The sequence below is a fragment of the Pezoporus wallicus genome, unplaced genomic scaffold (genome assembly GCF_028554395.1).
Source record: "Pezoporus wallicus isolate ANWC-B61680 ecotype Strahan unplaced genomic scaffold, APGP_CSIRO_Pwel_v1 contig_8436, whole genome shotgun sequence".
Classification (NCBI taxonomy): Eukaryota; Metazoa; Chordata; class Aves; order Psittaciformes; family Psittacidae; genus Pezoporus; species Pezoporus wallicus.
This window is the reverse complement of record NW_026635161.1, coordinates 1-19,277: the sequence shown is the minus strand read 5'-3', so window position 1 is coordinate 19,277 and position 19,277 is coordinate 1. Positions and strand designations below refer to the sequence as shown.

The 19,277-nt window shown below is 44.6% G+C and overlaps 1 protein-coding gene across 1 annotated transcript in view; it reads right to left on the bottom strand.

Annotated features, from left to right (window-relative positions):
• ANKRD11 (ankyrin repeat domain containing 11) overlaps nucleotides 1-13,164 on the bottom strand; it is a 145,920-nt gene extending 132,756 nt beyond the window's left edge. The window contains exon 1 of the mRNA XM_057409727.1: nucleotides 12,849-13,164. The gene's annotated coding sequence lies outside the window, so the exon portion shown is untranslated. The remainder of the gene's footprint in view (nucleotides 1-12,848) is intronic.
• Between the last annotated feature and the right edge of the window lie 6,113 nt (nucleotides 13,165-19,277).

The window sequence follows — 19,277 nt, the reverse complement described above, 5'->3', positions numbered from 1 at the left end:
TGACCCTGAAGGATCACCACACACTGTTGTTGTCTACTTTACCAATACTCCACATATGCCTTTGTGAGGGAATGGCACTTCTGTACAGTGGGTTTTCTATGCCTTTTTTGGTAGAAATGAGGCTTGAGAGCTCAAATGGAATTTCAGTAGCTCAAAACAAGTAAACACTTCTACACCATCTATGCTTCAATTGCATTGAACTAAAAAATCTAATTATCAGAAGCCTAATATTTCACCGGGTTTAACCCCTGCAAACAAACAGCAAGCAGCTGAGCAATACACCCTGAAATTACCAGACATGCCAACTTTATTACTGATTATCTGGTTCCTTTCATACCAGACATTTAATGTTCTCTGCTCGCAAGAATATCTCAAAATTGCTATCCTCTAAAATCACCCAGCATTTCTCCTGAAAAGAGCCATGAGAGCAGCCTGAAAAGGTGCTTAACGAGGTAAAAAACTACGGCTGTCAGAAGAGTCCCTGCTTCAGTACAACCTGAGAGCTTAAATCACTGCAGTAACACTTTTTCTGGGAGTGAGGTGGAAGAAGAGCAAAGCAAGCCTGAACAGTTTCCACTGAGCCACTTTTTTTTTATTCTATGCAGACAATTAACAGTTCCAGAAATATTCAAGTATGTTCCCATCTCTCCTCCTTCACCCTCTACCACCCTTCTGTGGCTTCTCTGATGAATGGAAAGCATCAGCGCAAAATACAGCTCCTTAACCAACCCTGGGCTAAAGCTCAAGGCTACAGCTTGCCCTTCTGTACTAGCACGCAAAGACAAGCCTTGCTCCGCCACTGTTTTGCAGGCTTTAATTTAATATGTGTAAGTTATTACCTCCCCTAGTTTTAGAAAAATGTTAAATACCTTAAAGATAATGCACTCTTATCAGCAAATGGAAAAAGAACTCTTACCTACACGAGCAACACTTGGCTTATAACAGCATTAACTTCTATCAAGTGGCCATCTTTATGATGGACAGCAATAAGAAAACTGCTCGTCATCCAAAAATAGTTATGCACTCTCACTTCAGCAGCCTAGAAAGGTACAGGCATCCTTGTTTGTCAGACCCAATGCCTGCAGACCCTTACCCAGACCCAATGCCTCCTCCAGACCCTTACCATTTTTCTTTTTTAGGGCTCCAATATAAAATGTAATTACTCAAGACTGCTGGGTCCTTCCAGCATGGTTGAATCTCTTCCAAAAATATGCATAATCAGGCTCATTTCTTTATTAAACAATCTGCACGCGCAAAGCAAAGATCCACTGCCTGGCTTTGGAAGAACACATCATTATTACTGGTACACAGCAAAAATTAATATACACGTTAAGCCCATGAGAACGTGTTTCTGAGAAAACCATTAGCTCAGAACAGCAGCATCGTATCTGCTTTCATATCACCTGAACTGGTTAGCTAGCCAGCCATAAAATTCAACAGCAAGATGTACAGAACCCTCAAGCTGTTTATTTTAGCGTATGGTAAGCTGTTAATTCCTAAACCATTTGGAAGAGACACGGGATGCACAATGGCATGGATATTCAAAGCAGAACTGTTCCAGGAATATTTTTAGTTCACATGAAAATGAGAAGAGATTGTAACCGCCGTATCCTAACCATTTTCTGAACCCCATCTGAAAAGGGGTCCACTTCCAACCCAATTATTCCACAGGCAGACAATATGAAGGCAGTAGGGACAGCACTGATTTTAAAGCTCAAGTATAGCAGCACGCATGTAGACATATAAAAGGAAGTGTGTAACACGGCTGAAAAATCAAACAGTTTTGAAAACAGTATCCAAGAAAAGACTTCCAGGTCAACACAGGAACGAACACACTGAAAGTTCAAGGAAAAGGCTGGAGGCAAAGACAATAAATGCTTTTCCTGGGTGCACAAACAAGAAGTACTAAAGGAAAACAAGCCCCACTGCAGTCAACTGCATGAGCAGTAATACTCTCAGATGTTGGCAATTAGAAAGGTTTATGGGAAAACTAAAAAGAAATAATCAGGTATTAGAAAACTTAGTGTATATTCAAAAGGCACAGAATTCATGTTTTTAACAAATAAGGAAAATATTATTTAAAAAAAGAAATAAATAAAAACCCTACAGCCAGAAGATGCCTCAATTCCTGTCCACAGGAACCTGTAAAAGAATCACAACAGATTCATCTGGCAAAGAAACCGAGATGCCAGATTTCCAGCTTACATTTGGCAGAGCCATCCTAGACACCTAAAACCAAAAATCACGTCCAGTGACCCGGGAGGATTTCTACCATGCAAAATCTCAAAGATGCATTATAACAGAAGGGACACTGAAAGGTGAATTTTGGAGACAGACAACTGTGCTGCTCACCTTTGAGAGCTCAAAAACCCACCATGCTGAGCAGAACAAAGACAAGCTAAAAAATGTTGAAGCTTCAACTTGTCCTAATTAAGCTCCAAGATGCTGGCCTTCAACAACCCAGTGAAGACAAGAAGAATGTTCCCTGGAATTAAACCAGTAATTTAAAGTTAGATCATAGCTGCTGTCATATTTCAAGTATCTTCTCCTTTTCATTCCTCCTAAATACAAGTCTGAAGTGGGACAAAGACATACTTCCCGTCATCAGACTTAATATCTTTCCTGTAACTTTACTAAGAGCTCTTTACTAATCCGTTCCACTCCAATTCCCTTTGTAGGTTCTTCTGAGGGAAGGAAGGCAGGCTAACAATGCTACTAGACTAGAAGAGCACCACTCAAAAATAAAGTTCACAATTTCTTACTCCATGCTCAATTTTAAGACATTTAGAAAATACAGACCATTCTTGGAATTTAAAAAAAGTGACAGACACATTTGTCACCTTTACAGTCTGAGACATTTGCAACCGTGCAAATTGGATCCAGGTTACTATTAATAGCTGAACTGTTTCCTTTCCTTTCTGAAAGCTGATTTGTGAAAAGGATGCAAGCATCCCATTTTAAAACACGCTAATTAGCCAAGAAGGAGTCAAGGAAGTCAGCATTCAGCCTCCAAGAACATATACAGTCTCTCTCCCAGAGGAAAAAAACCATAGCAAACTTACCCAAAGAGTGCACCATCACCCACTTCAATCAGTGGTATACAACCTCCTCCACCAAGAAAACTCTGTGTCATCACACAAACGTTACAACCAGACACTTCAACAACTCTCATACGGGTTTCTATTCTTAATATGCAGCTCTCACTCAAAGGCTCACAACCAGATATGTGCAGCATTACAAGGAGGAGATGACACCATTACCTGCCACAGCAGCAGACCTGGACTGATGACCCAGGAGGTCCCCAGAAAGCAACATGAAAAAGCCAATTGTTAAAACGTGCTCAAGACTTCAGTTTCCAGAGTTATGATGCCTGCTTTACAATAACCTCAAATTGCATAGGAGAGACCCTAAAGAAAGCACCTTCTCGATTTACACAGGGCATCTCCTCCCTGTTATCTAGGTCCTGGCAAGTGAAGGTCAGAATAAAAAAGTTCTTTAAAAATACTACATAAATTGAAAGCACCTACAGCTTCCACTGATTTTTTTTCTATTATAAACCCTGAGCATGTTTAAGTAGCAGTTGCCATCATTAAAGAAGTTGCTCCCCTCCCATTTTCCATTCTTCTGAAGAATGGACATCCTGTCAGCACTGGGTACCGGTGCTGAAGCAGAAGGCTGCTGCTGTCTCACAGCTACAGAAAGCAGGGCTGGAGAGTAGTATGAGGAGGGCACGAGGCCACCTCAACCACACAGATATGCCGAAGAGCATTGTTAAATAACAGAACAAGGAAGTCGAATGTCTGCCTGCGTCCGTCAGCGGTGCCCCAGCTCCTTCGGAGGGGCTCAGTAACCGCGGAGGGGAGCAGGGAGACCCCTGTGCCTGCTCAGCTGCTAGATCCCCAGCTTCTCCTTTGGGCAGCTTCTGGAGCTCGTTCATCGATCGGCTTCACCTGCCAGCCCAGCAGAAAACCCACTCACCTCCCTCTGCCTGCTGGCCTCCTGCTTCAGAAGGGGCTGAACGGCTCCTGCGCCACAGGAAGGGTCGGGGAGCCTCAGCCCCTTGCCGCCCCAGTGAACCGGCACTGGTCACACTGTGAAACCGCACCCCAGGAAAGCCTACAAACACCTAGGGAAAGGGCACATCCCTCCCTTCAAACACACTGCCGTGCAAACAAACAGCACAGAGGGTGGCAAGGAAAACGGTCAGAGGACAAAAGGACAGAGGGTCAGGATTAAACCCCTTGATCCCCAGCCAAACAGCCTACCCGTAAGTCCACACAACCTCCAGAGCCATTTAAAACCCTGAGTGTGCTAAACTTTAGGTTATAAAATCATACTTAGGCACCTATTTGAAGACCTCTTTGCTCTGCTGGTGGCGAAAAACAATTCCTTTGTCATCAAATCTTGCTTCAGTAAGCTGACATAACATTTTTAACTCAGGAAATAAGATAATTATGGTTCAAGGTAAACAACTACAACTGTGCATCATAAACAGTTTCTAATTTTAAGCCTGAATCCCTCTAATGCCATCCATATTTCAAAGGTTTCCTTACAAATGGTTTAGGTTGTCTAAGTAGCTTGTGACCAAGCTCTGCTGCCGATGAGCATCAGCAGCAGGCCTTAGGGAAGCCACGGGCAGGCGCAGCAGTTAAAAGTCCAGCAGATGCAGCAGATGAGCTCCTGTATCAAAATGAGTCAAGGTAAGCCAAACATGAAAGAAGGAAAACACACTTGGAATCTTAAATAGCTTGAGAGGTAAAAACTGCGTTAGGAACACACAGAAAACAGCGAGAGCTGAGACCAAAGCTCCTCGTACTTACGCAATGTTCACTGCAAGTTGTTTTCTATGCCAGCCCTCAGATGCCCCGCTCAGCTTCCCCAGTGGCACAAACAGCAAGAATTCAAGTTGCAACTTGCTGCGAGGGTATCAGCTACCACGGCGCTCAGCACAGGGCAGTAAACTCACCTACAGCCAGCCGCGCTGTGTCTAAACTAGCCCTTGTGCTACTGCTGCCATAAAACAGTCTCCACAGTTACTCACAAACAAAGCCTTGCAACAAACAGAGGAATCTCAAGCCAGCAAAGCTGAAGCACATCATCTGAACTTGTTTGGAACTACAATGAGGTATTGAGGGCAGCAAGCTGTCTGCCTCCAGGATGAATCATTACACACAGAGGTAGCAATAACTGCAAGTACTGCTTATAGGTGTACTTGCCTGATAGGCTTTCATTCCTCCTCACCCGAAGAAACAGAAGTGCTAAATTACAACCAAAAGGAGGACAGCTGAATAAGAGAATGGAGCACAGACCGAATGGAGTAGAGAAAATGAGACCTGACACAGACAAAGCATTCCAGAATAGCTGAGCTCAGAAGGGACAGAAGTGGTCAAAGCCATCCAGCCAGGCAGTTGTGAGAATGCTGTTTAGTCCCCTGCAGGAGAAGCAGGGAGGAAGAATCACATGGTGAAGCCTGGGCAGCTTGGGAGAGCCTGCTCCTCCAAAACTTCTCACCATTAAGCTTTTCCAAACCACCCCACCCCACTGCTGCTATTGTTGTCACAGAGGGAATTTCAACCAGAACAATTATTCCCACCACATTTTTTTTCTGCTGGGAGAAGAAAAATGGCAATTCTGCACAGAAAACACTATGATTTGCACAGTAGTTCATACAGCAACACGAGTCCCCTTCTGAAAGGAAAAACATGAACGTGCCTCGAATCCGGTGTGCAGCAGCAGGAATGTATTTTTAGATACAACCATTTGAAGGCAGCAATATGGTGGAAGTCTCCCAGGTTGAATTTCGCCGTGGGAGGTTAATCTCTGTGCACCCTGGAGAGGGCAGTTCATTAAGAGGCTGTTCAGAGCAGAATGAAACAATTCACCAACTCCCTGAAGAAATCCCTCTCCCTGTGACTGCACACAGGCAGCTTCTCTGAACTCTCCAGCATCCCACATCCCATCCCGATTTGTACCATTTTCCTGGTACTACCAACATGTCCAGGCTGTGCTAGAAAGCACTCCTCCCCTCCACAGCTCCAGCACAATTAAGGCAGCTGAATTCAAGGCCGTCTTCAAAGCACAACACGGGGTGCAAAGCGGCTCAAAGTCAACCCAAGCGCCCAAGAGAAGGAGGGAGCAGAACAACAGTTTGGCTTTATAATGTTTTATCTGCAATTAACACTTCTTCATGACTTCTGATAAGGTAACGTATTAGCTGTCAGACCAAACCCAAGTGCAAATAAGTGAACCTTCAAACATTCTCAAAGCAAAGCTTCAGAAAGAGTCAAATAACTCTTTCTGCCACCAAAACCACCCAGGCTCTCTCTCATGCTAAGGAATGTTTAACCTAATTATCAGGTAAAGGACTCTATTCAAAAGGTAACTTAGTCACCACTGCACTAGTTTGTACCCACACTGAGCAATCATGGAGCAGCCCTTCAGAACCACACCTTTGGGAAAACAACACCTCAAAGGCTCTGTGACAGACCTGCCCCACACCTGGGAGGGACTCATAACACAAATGAGCCATACCGTGCACCCATTTACAGACAGACTACAGGGTCGTTGGGGGTCAGGGATGTTTGCTTGTTTTCAACAAGTCAAAGTGCCCAGCTACACTCTATCGAGACAGTGATATCCTCTTGACTTGAACCATGGGCTAAAGAGCCATTGTACACCTCTGCCTTCAGCCCATATGAGGCTGTTCCTAAAGACCAAGTCAAAAAATTGCTCCTGCATACTTTTTTTACACCATTACATATTTTAGTACTCAAGTCTCACATAAAATACTTACATTGGTGTGGAACAATTTTGGGGTAGCTGGAGTTAAGCACAAACAGAATAAAATCCAGATAAACCTATGAATTAGAGAGTGTTCATTATTTCATAGGTTGCCAGCAAGTCTGACTGTACCATCTGACACCTTAGAGGTGCCGGCAATGTCAGGATGCAGAGCACATTACCCACCCCCTTTGAAGGGGGTACCTCTGAGTATCACAAAGGTGTCAGCGAAGGACATGAACTAATGGTCAACTGTGAGCATTTATGTGACAACAGGGAGGAAAAAACAGTGAGAAAATGTAAAAAGTCTACATGAGAACCAAAAGTCCTGACTACAGCCAAGCCATTTTTCAGAATTTGATTAAAATTAGACTGGCCTTTGACTATGAATCACATCTGCCTCTTGTACACAGCAGAAGAGCACCAACATCATATAGTGGAAGACAGAAATACGCAAAGGGGGACAGAGGGAGCAAGGCTAGACCATCCCCACAGCAGACACACCGCACTGCTTATACACCTCAACAGTGAGCATTTCTCACAGCTCATTTATTTAATATTGCTCACAGCTCTCATGGAAGGAAGCAATACTGTGCTAAAATATGGTGTGTACGTATAAGAAAAATAAAGGCTGATTCAGCCCTGCCTCCCCTCCTGAGCCTGACCTCCTCCAAGCGCTTTAAATAGGATGTTATCACTACTTGTTTATACGCCATTACGGGAAAAAAAATGCTCAGTTTCCTAATACTGCATTACAGAACAAGATGTTACTCAATTCTTTTTGTGAAGTACTGAGAAATAACTGGGAGACCATATGCAGCTGAAAGCATCCACGTGCTGGAGTAATCCGGACTTACGTAACTGATAATTGGCATCTCACCACACAGAGCAGGAAAGGAAAGGCCAACACACACAAATCATCTTTGAGACATAAAACCCAACTGTAAATTCGGTTTGAGGAGCCTGGTTCAGGAGATGACTGAAATTCACTTCTCTAAGTTACAGTTTAAGGTTTCTGCCATGGCAGTACACAGAAGAGAATCCCAAGGGGTGGATTTTCCCTCCTTCACCTCATCCTGTCGAGCAAATATGAATCATTTGCTAATTGAAGAGTTCAGTTTAAACCAATGTCACGATGACTCTGATCTCAGTAGATGGAAGGCAAGTCTTTCCAGGTTTCAAGAAGCCTGGAGAAAGGCGGACATCAGCAACCTTCTATTTTCTCAATGCACCATAAAACATCAGTTGTCTGAGCACAGATGCTCCTGGAGATCACACTGTACCTTACCCTTGAAGCCACAACAAAGACAGAGCACCCACTTCTCCATGCCCATGGTAATCACCACAGTCCCCTGTCCCTCCAGATGAGGGCAAAGCTGATCACCACACTAGGGCTTGTACAGAGGGGTAACATCTAAAGCCCTAAACCACCCCTGCCTTGGGACGGCACCACTACCTTCTGCTGTAAAATCTCCTTCCTACCACCAGCTGCAAAGGATGCCTCTAACACTCACACGCACAGATCAGAAGAACAACAGCTATGGTGCCGGGCAGATATGGACAGGGCAGCCAAAAACCAGAGGTGCAAAATAAACCCAAAATCCACAGACAGGCCACCAACGCAACTAAGGACCTCTTAGCCAACAGGAAAGTTGTTTTCTTAGAAGCATGAAGAAGTGCTTTGGTATCACTCCATCAGACAGAACTCACTGCTGTTAGGTGCCAGACCTGGGGTAGAAGGGAAGGTGTTTGCCCAGCTGCAAGCACCACTATGAAGACACAGGCAAGTTATTATGAAAAGCAAATCAACTTTTTACACACAGACAAAGGATAACAAATGTTTCAAGGCTGCGCTTCAGATGTTTAAGACCTTAAACTGAACCACAGGAAAGCGTGTTACTAGTCAGGCTATTACAGCAAATGAAATGAAAATTGAAAATGAAGTCTAACGGACATTAAATTTAACTAAATATACATTAATTCCAAAATCATCATAATACATGGTTCTTATGACAAAACTTCTGTGGAACATAAAAGCACCCCTGATAACTCTGAATATTAAGCTGAGGTACCACAGGCATCTTACAGTTTATATAAATAAAGTGCCCCCTGCAAATAATCATGGTTCCTTGGGCGAGAACTGCCGCATGATTAACAGAGGTCCATTATAAAGGCAATACATAACCCAGCTCCTGCTAGTAGTCACTGCCACATCAGACTGAGTTTCTATGGCAACCAGGGAGGAAAATATAAAGCAAATTACAGTTAAATGAAAATTATTCTCCATGACAATATATGTTAATGCAGGAACATTTGCAAGGCCATTCTGGATAAAATGTTTACATTCACACATGTGTTTACTAAAATAAATAAAAGGCGGGCTGGAACTGCTAATGGATCATCCATCTATAAAGATCAGAGTCTCCCTTCTCTCCCTCCCAAGTTTTAATGTATGCAGAATAAAATTATTCAAGCTGATAGAATGGAAAACAAACCACCTCAACAAAGGTATCTGCACATTTAGATAGAGCATATAGTCTTTAAAAAACAGGTTTTACGAAGTTCTAACATGTACAGGTTTGGATGTTGTGATCCTTCTATTTTCCTGGCTGTAAACAAAGAGCACATTCATACCTCCCCATCCCAGCAGAAAACGCTTTCGAGAGGCAAAGTCACTCGGAGTATTTATAGAGATTTGACTGGAACAGGAATAGTGACTTATCTTAAATCAGCTGTAAATTACTTACTGAAAACTGAGCAGTGTTTCGTATCTCAGAATTGGCGGCACTGACTATAGCAGTGTCCTATGCCTTACTGGGGTTTAAAAGCAGCACAGGTCAATGAGAACCTGTTGTCAGATACTTTTATAAAAGCCTACATTTAAGTCTTGAAAAGGTTTGCCTACTCTCCCACCATGATCACTCAGCCTAAGCAGTCCTTTTTATAGAGGATATATCTCCGGTTTTAAATATCTCCTGAAGCACAGGTGAAGTTAATTGGAATGAGGCTCATTCACGAGGCAGCCACTTGGTTTATTTTAACTCACTTTGCTCATGCCCCAAAAGAAAAGCCCACAGAAAGAAAGTAGGTTATAAACTGACTTACAGTCTCTTTTCCACTGTGAAGCACCACATTTTAAGAACAGTTTAAAATGCTGCACTGGAAAAAAGCACCCTTCTCAGCCGCTTTTCACGGTTCCCCCTGCCAAGTTCCTTTCCCATGGAAATGGTCTGCCTGTTCCACGAGTAACACAGGTGCAGGTTTCTTAGGAAGACCCAGAAAGAGCACAAGGCACTTTTTGAACCCGTTTCAGTGAGCTGGGAACACAGAGGACAGCATTCACTCCGCTGGCGCATCTGAACTCACTCGGAACACGCTCCCACTGACCTCTGCATCTGCCTCTTGCCTCCACCTACAGAACAATACTTGAATCATAAGGATCATAACTTTTTATGACAGTGGGAAAACTGCAATATTCTCCGCAAGTTCACTCCACCCTGCACATAAAACTGCTCATAGGTTCAACCATAAAGCAAACTACCTTCTTTGAAGTTGAAGTTAAAGCCGACCTGAAAAAAAACTGCATTAACATTTTACATAACCACCCTCGAGGACAGCATCGCTCCTTAGTCATTTGGTGTGAGTGTTGACAAAAGCAAGTTAGGTCAGAAAGGATCTCGGTAACAAAGCTCTTTACAGGTGAGCTCAGGTTACCCACACACACCAAACACACACACCACCGAATACATTCCAGTCATGCTCCACTTTCCCGGAGGATCACTTGCCGTAGAGCCCACAGAAGCATTACCATTACCATTTCAACTAATGTTGCCCCTGATCCACGACTCCCTCTATCTTCCTCTCTACAGCCATATGCAGACTATCTCTGTGCAATGCAAACAGCTACAACCCTTAAGACTAAAAAACTAAATAATAAATCTGCAAATCAAACCACAGTAGCAGTTACCGGGTTCCTTTCAAAACCTTCCCAAATTGGTAGGATCAGGTTTCTACTGAATGTCCTTGCTGCACGTTGAGCTGGAGGGGCTGAATGTTGTTTTCACAAAAGAACTTCTAAAACCACAGGCTGCATGTCTGCACCAGCAAGTATTTATATTCTGTGCACACATCAGATTATGCGTACACACACCATCCTCACTAGGCTTCAAGCAGATGAATCCTACCAGGCCCAGCTACCTTCCCTGTGCCAGAGCTATCGGGTCATGTACCCCGCTTCCTGCTGATGTGCTCCCACATCCTTTTGTGAAGAACTGGCTTGCTGTGCCAAAATGCATCCACATCAGAACAGTCATCTCTGTAAACACAAGCAAATGCATGCTTACATGAAGTCGAATTCTAGAGCAAGCCAGGCAGCTCACAGCTCTCATGCCCCAGCAAGCAGCAGGAGGTTCAGGGGGAAGCCAGGCTGCTAGGCAATACTAAGCATGCAACACTGCCAGCAGACCTCCCATGCACCCTTCTCTACTGCAAGCTGCATCGAGTGAATTAGCACCAGATGGACGAGATAACAGCTCTGAAGAGACTCTCTGAAGGATTCTTGTGGATTTCAATTACCTGCACTGCTCAGTAAGAGTAAATTCTGCCTACAACTATTACTGGTAATGTCATAGAAAAGAGTCCCATCGTTCATATCCAGGATGAATCCATAAAAGAGAAAGATTCAAAGAGCTGATCTAACCAGAGACAGCAGCTGGTCACAGGGATGCAGCAGAAGTAATAAGCCATTACTGGTACACACAACAGCAGTCCCAGTGCTAACAGCACCCCCAACTCTTATCCCTGGCAGAAGTCTCCATGCCCCCAAATCCTTCACCTCTTGATGCTGCCACAGCTTCACTCAATTTTCAAGCACTTTCCTCCCAGCGTGCGAAAAGAAGGCCCAGATCTCAGGAGGGGTATGAAGATGCAGGATGATCTCAGAGAGAGGGAGAAGGGCCGTAACAAATGGGAAGGAACATCAAAAGCCAGACGAGCTAAAATTAGAGACAACGATCCTGGATGAGAAGGACTAAGGCAGTAACAGAGCACCAAGCATAACCTCCATCAGATGAGGCTTCTGGGAAGGGGGGGCACCAACAGAAGGGAGAAGAAATATTATGGTGGCTGAAGTAGAGGAAGCTAGCAGACAGAACAGACTGCAGGAGTAAATTCAGGCATTTCAAGACTATAACCTGTAGCCTTCTAACTAAGAAGCACTACTCAACACACCAGGAAAAGGCCACAAAGTTGACTTCCTGTCTCATCTCTTCTCCCCTGGATGAGAGCTAACTCAAAGACAACTCCACTCTCACCACAGAATGAGTTTAACACCCTGGTACCAGCCCTAATCACAGAGGAAGCAGATTAATTTGCCACAATCATGCACAGCAGAGAGCAGCTGAGTAAAGCAGGCCACTTCAAATCCCAGTCAGAAAGCCAGAAGCCTTCTGGGCTGCTGGCAAAATGGAGGGTGTCAAACAGATCAGAGTCCAGGACAGTGACAATGCAGAGCCCAACATGTACCCAGAGACAGGCCACAGCAAGGAAGGAAGCTAGAGAAGATACAGCAGTTATCAGCTATCTTCACTTCCAAAACTAGCATATTCTCACATGTCCTTTCTTGAGTGGTAGGACAAGAAACCACATGAGTTGGAATAAAAAGGTCAACATTCAAGGAGAACAGGCTTTCATCTCCAAACCTGGCTAATGTATTCAATGCTTGGACGGTGAAAGGTAAAGTTTTACACACAAAAATAAAACAGGCTTGCTCCTTACATACCCACAATCCAGCTTGGGTAAATGTATTTGCCTGTGCCTCACTGCAAGATGAAACCAAGGAGACAGCTAGCTATGGGAAGCAGCCAAACACTGTAACTAGAGCACCAGCTCACCCAGTGGTATTTAAACAACCGTAGCCCAGCCATGAGCAGGATGTTTGTTTCCCCCACGCAGCCCCCCCCCCCCCCCCTTTCCTGCATCCACCTATAGTTCTTCCCAGCATCAGCATGGCTAATCTCATCCATCTATCTAAAGATATAATGATAGCAGTACGTTATAAATAGGCTTACATCTCCAGTCCATGCAAGGCCTGACGCAACGGTCGGTGCAGCAAGCAGTGTGTGTTGTTACGACAACGGTGACATTTCACAATCCCTAACAGCCTGCAGAACATGGAAAACACCAGACCGAAAGTGTAAAGTCTACCCCAAAGATTACTGCTTTTCACGGGATACGGTCACTGCCACAGTCAGTAGGATACCAGATCCGTTGTCTCCTCCCGGCCGAAGGCAGCTATTAGGAGACCATTCCCAATGGAAAACTTCTTGGAACTTTATCTTGGCTCCTCCTAGACCTAACTGGCCTGCAGAACACCCAGCTACTTACTAGTAATTTGGAGCTCCTGGTACAACTTGTTTACACAGAGCAGGTCATAGGATAGGCTGGAAGGTGTAAGCAGGATATAGTTTTATGGCTCTGAACTTCTGCCCAGATAAGCTGATAAGGCTCCATGTTTAGGGGGAGGGGAAGCTTTCATGTGTACTGTATTTAAAATGAAGATGCACAATAAACTGCAGTTAAACATTTTATACTTAATAATGAAATTTCCATTCACATTATTTTCCTTTAAAGCTATTCAGTGGGTTTTTTTAGGAGTTCCTAATTACACATCCTTTCATTTCCTATCAAGATACTTGGAGTAGCACAGCATTACAAACCCTAGCTCCCCAGCCTCCTGCTGCACAGGATGTCGAGCCTTCAGGGACAGGCTGTCTCTAGATTGTGGTGAATTTTTCAGAGGGTAACGTCTCCCCTCCTTGCCGTGCCCATGACGCAGTTATGGCAGCTTTATGCTGCTCTGAAGGTAAATCTTTTTGACCTTTTCTACACCAAAAAGCTGATAGGCTTAAAAAAAAATGAATTACAGCTTGTTCAGTGTTTGCTCCCCCCCCCCCCACTACCCACAGCCATTTAGCCACCCCTCTGTGACACCCAGCAGATGCTGCATCCCAGCTGAGGACCTGAAGCTGACCGCTCAAACGAGCATCATCATTTTCTCAAAGCAAATCCAACACAACACAAGAGGAAAGCAGATGCTTTCTCGCTGTTTGTAGGTGAGAAGAAACACCAGTTCCCTCAGTACATAGTTCAGACAAAGCTTCTTTTACACATACTGAAAAAGTTTCCTACCCCTTCCAGTTTCAAAGCCTGTAAGTTTTGTTGCTAAAGAAACAGGCACACATTTTAGTCACATATGAACCCAGCACAAACACCTTGCACCTACCAGCAGAATTAATATTTCAGTGTTTCCACAAAATATTGAAAGATGTAACCTTTGGTTTGCTAATACAAACACAAGATACACAATCAATATCTTGCTCCTGCCAATGCAGGAAATACTCATCGGATAAGTTTGGTTTTCTTAGAGACAGGGGAAGAAAGGCTGCCTACAGATTTTGAGAGGATAAATAATTCAATGCATGAGTGCCAAGGGCAGTGCTGCACACATCCATATGGCAGGGACAATGCAGACAGTAATATATGCTTCACATCACCACCCTGACAGTGCCTTCAACCCTGACCTAGAAAAAAAACATCACTTTCTCTTGGCTACAACAGCTAATTCACTCTCCATCACCACTACTCCGCAATGCTAAGGACTACCACACGCTTCTCATTTACATTGGGGCTGCATCTCTCAGCTGTTCGGCCTTCACAGACTCACTGCTCGCAACAGCTATGCTGCAGCGAGTGGAACATCTCACATGATGAACTCGAAAATGAACCAGAAGAGATGCAGGTTTCAGAAACCCTCTGTAGGAGCTCAGGCCTTTTTCACTACCAAAACTGAAAGGGGCAGGGAAACCCAGGATGCTTTCTCATACGTGAGGCCTGGCAAGAGAGCAGGCACAGGGGGAGAGGGGAGGGCTGCTCCTGCTGACAGCCGTTCCCAATGGACCACGCACATCATGTCGAAGGCAGGGATAGCAGAGAGGAAAGAGGCTGCTTGCTGGGGAAGCCTCCCCACAACCCTCACAGCCAGAGACCCTGCAGCTGCACTTGCTTCACACTCCCAAAATGACTGTGGAGACACTCCCTGCCCCACTGTCCTGTTTTGGTGGCAATCTGGTCATTTCTCTACATCCTTCAGCGTGGGGAAAACATTAAAGAATCGAGAGGAAGAATTCTGGAACCCAAAATGCCTGATATAATTAACTGCACCTTCTAACAGGATTATTTCCTTTCCCGACCCCAATTACTCCTTCAGTTTATTAAAAAGAACTTGTATACACAGAAATGTTAACACCCTGAAGAATCACATAAACACAAAAAAGTCTGAGGGCACCACTATAAACAGAGTTAATGCAGCTCAGTGATTGGAAATGGATCTTGAAAGCTGTCAGATCAAAGCAAGATCTTTCTCGTGTAAGGACTGCATTACCCTTGGAGCCACAGAGCTAATACCATCTATAAAAATATTTTGCTCAAGTAAGTTAAGAACAGCAGCGTTTCATCTGTCAAAAGGTGCGAGGCTTTTATGGGATTAGCCATTCCACATACAGCATAAAAATTATAACAGCTTTTTAAAAGCCCTCAGCTCATCTGACAGAGACTACACAGACCAACGTGTGTGCCTGCTTTCTTCACACACGCTACATGCCGAACAGATTTTTCACTGCTATTAGCATTTAAGCTGCTTTTTATATATATATTTTTTTATACGCACTTGTAAAAGATTACAAATTGGCATCACCTATAACCAGCCACAGATGAAGCCTGCACCACCACCCAGGCTCAGACAAATTAAATACCAAGCAATAGCACGACAAAATAGATCAGAAAGCACCAGTTCTCACACAGGAAGGCTTGGAAATTCCAGGTACAGCTGAATACCCTCCAGAGCAGCCTCCAGACTGCCGGCGCTGACAGCTTCCCCCCCTCCTCACAGCAGGATACTGAAGACAGCATTTTGCCCAAGCATATTAAGGCTCTGGCTGCACAAGCCCACACGGTTTAGGATGCCTGTGATTTCAGATAATTGGCTACACCAGCTTTGCCTTCAACATTCCTGAGAGTATTTTTATGACCATGCATCAGTGACATACAAATTACATAAGACTTGGCGGAGAATCCCATCGCTCTGCACCCTCGGAAAAAGCAGCTCCCTCCGTGCCGCTGATCTCTCGCAGGAAAAAGAATATATTTCAAAGCCGCAAACAAATCACTCCTGCGAAGTGCCATGCAGACTGGTTTAAATTAGACGGGGTAAAAATACATGCGGGCTAATCACAAAACACTGAAATCTTTGCTATGGAGACACCAGTTTCTCTCCACAGCCGTTTACAACTGGAATACCTACAGTTCTGACTCGTCACGGGGGGGGGGGGGGGGGGGGGAGCAGACAAGCCACCTTTACTAGAGGCCCATAAAGGAAATACGATTAGAATAACAACCACCATGTAAATATTTCCGAGTATTATTTGCTTTGCTGTACTGGAAAGCAGCAGTACCTGTCACTACTTGCTATGCATCTACCAACGTTAAATCTTAATGCCGAGGAAGAATTTCAATCCACGAGGCAGACGGTCAAGCCTGAAATTCAGGTGCTGCTCAGGAGGCAGGAAGAGGAAGAGGGGCTAACCCTCGGGAGGGAGCCTCGCTCAGTCGTTTCACAAAATGTAATTAACCAGCTCCTGTGCATTTCCTTCCCTCGGAGAAGGATTTCTTCACCGAGTAATTAGACTGTCCCAGTTAAGACTCAAGTCACCACACAGTGTATTTCCCCCCACAAACAAAGCTTGGAGAAGATTCAAGTACTACTTAAAAAATACTGCAATTTCTTCACATTGACTTAAAGCTCTTCCTAGTTTTTGCCTTAGTCACTGCATGGATCTAGAACTAACTGAAACCCACAACTAACTGAACTAACTGAAACTGAGACCCCCCCCCAATCCTGGTTTTACTCCTGTATTCAAGACACTCCATTATTACAGAGCATTGCCTTCTTTTAACATGCAGAAAAACAGAAGGTAAAAAAAAAAGCCCACACAAAAACAATTGTCCTACTTCAAACACACATCCAAAGGCCACACCATAAAGACACAGAGTACAGATTAAATGCTGTAAAGATATACTTGTCAGGAACCTTCCTTTGAAGTATCTGCAGGAAACACTGTCATCACGCAGCCATGTTACAATTACACAGTTAAAATAATCACCACCAGTCGTGAGCAGTCCATCTGGTTTACTGAAAGGGAGCACTGCTGGTACAGTATTGATTAACACGACTAGTCTTCACTGACCCTAGAGAAATACATTTGTCTGCTCTGCTGAACAGCAGAAGAACACTGCATGACACTGTGAGATGCTTCAGTTTGTTTAGAAGTGGTTTTGGGGACTCAGTTGATGGAAACACAAGCAGAAAATAAAATCATTTTAACAGGTTGTCGGCCACACACGAAGGAAGAAATCAAACCCACTGCTCTGATGAAGGGCTTTTTGTTTTCAAGGTATTTTTTGAGTTTTCTTCCCCCGCTCAAAACAGACATTCATAATGGCCAATCTGCATGTTTAAGTCTGAGAAAATGCTATTACAATACCCTAAAAACAAAAAGCAGCACATTTAAAAAATCATTTCACCCTGAGCCTTTTTTTAATTAAATGGGGATAGGGACAAGAGTTCATTTTCTAAAAGCAGAAGCAGAACCAAACAGTAAAACCAATTGTGAAACACTAAATGTAACATCTCCAGCTCTCAGCCTGTCAAAGCAGCAAACGCTTCCATGACCAGGGCTCCTGTCATCACTGCTGTGAACAGGAACAAGGCAAAACCAGTCGGGAGATGGTCACGAGGGCAGAAATCAAAAGGCTTACACACACTCCAGCTCCAGCACATCGCTGGCTATAAGGGCAACTCCATCTGCTGTGATTTTTGCAAACCAAACCCTCAGCACTTACTCAGACAAGTCTGGAGGTGATGCAAGTCTCTGCTAGCCCAACAATACAGGTTCACAGCAAACCTCACGGAGGCCCATCGCCCTTTCACAGGGAGGACACAGACGAGATGTGCCCTGGCAAGTTCTAACCTTTTCTGTGCTACCTCCTTTAGGACTGGCGAGTTCTCCCAGAAGCAGAGACCTGGAGCATCTCTGCATCAAAAGCACTGAGCTCCACAAACCCCCACACACCGTGGCAAGAGCAGACACAGGGACCCACACGGCAGCACAGACACAGCAGCACAGCACAGCTCTGCCTTGGGAACGAGCATGGGTAGGCCGTGAGGGTAACTGTGCTTCAGGAGCAGCTCAAGCAGAGCCCCGAGAGCACACCCTTGGGCTCAGACGACGACCCCTCAGACCGAGATCCTCCACAAAGGGAGCTTCCCACAGCAGAAAACAGGTCACACAGCTTCAGGGTGATGCTCTGCAGGCGTAAGGGAAGGAGGTGCCTGAGAGTTTCCCTGCTGAGACACAGAAGCCGGCGCAGGTCTGGCTCCATGCAGCATTTTAAGCCCTTTCACTGCACGCCACCACAACCACTTAAAAGTGCTCCAACACGCACCTTCAGCTGCCAGTAAATCAGTAAATCCACTTGGTGAAAAGCCAGCTTTTTTCTTTTTAAGTTAATCAAGGCAAATATTTAGTTCCTGGTAAAGCACACACAAAAGAATGTATCGATGCCATCTGAAAACAGGCAGAAGTTAATCTGCTTTTGCGTCTCCATGACTCCATGGAGTGTTTCCCCCCACCCAGAAAAAAGAGAAATAATTGGAGTGATTATACAAAAATGTTTCATTTTATGAACAAGAAAAAAAAATATAAATACATTTAATTCCAAGTTCCTTAAATTTATATAATCTCAGGGAAGCACACAGCCACTATAAAGTATTACATTAACAAGATGTTTTCAGCTAAATATCTTTGCCTGCACAGGAAAGGGGAAAAAAACAATACAAAATGAATTGGTCTATACCCAGTTTCAAAAGCCATCTCAAGGGGAATTTTGCTTCAAGAGCAGCCTGGAATTTGTTCTCTGCCTATAGGGCCATGTCCCCAGTGGTAAGAGAGTACTTTGTGTACAAAACCAGGAGGGGGGAGGAACCCTTTTCCTGCAACTGGATATCAAAACACATCTCTGAGCCTGGAGTAGAGGCCAACCCATAAACACACCGACTCCTGTGCCTCAATGAAGAGGCCAGTTCTGAACCCGCACGCACACCCCTCGCAGGACAGCTGCTCTCCCTGGGAAAGGGCAGAGGGCACCGAGGGCTCAGCTCGTCCAGGCTGCTGTTCGAGGAGAGGGCTGGGGGTAGAGCAGCGATTTGCCTTTCTAAACATGCAGTCCATGAACCGGGCGGGGGGGAGGTTAATTCTGGGCTGCAGAAGTGCAGCTGTTTTAGGTTCGCATTCTTTCTTTTTTTTTCTGTCTTTTTTTCCCCCTTCTCTTTGCTAAAGGGCAAAGGTGTCGAGCAGCCCCTCCGCGGCATACAAAGGCTTCTC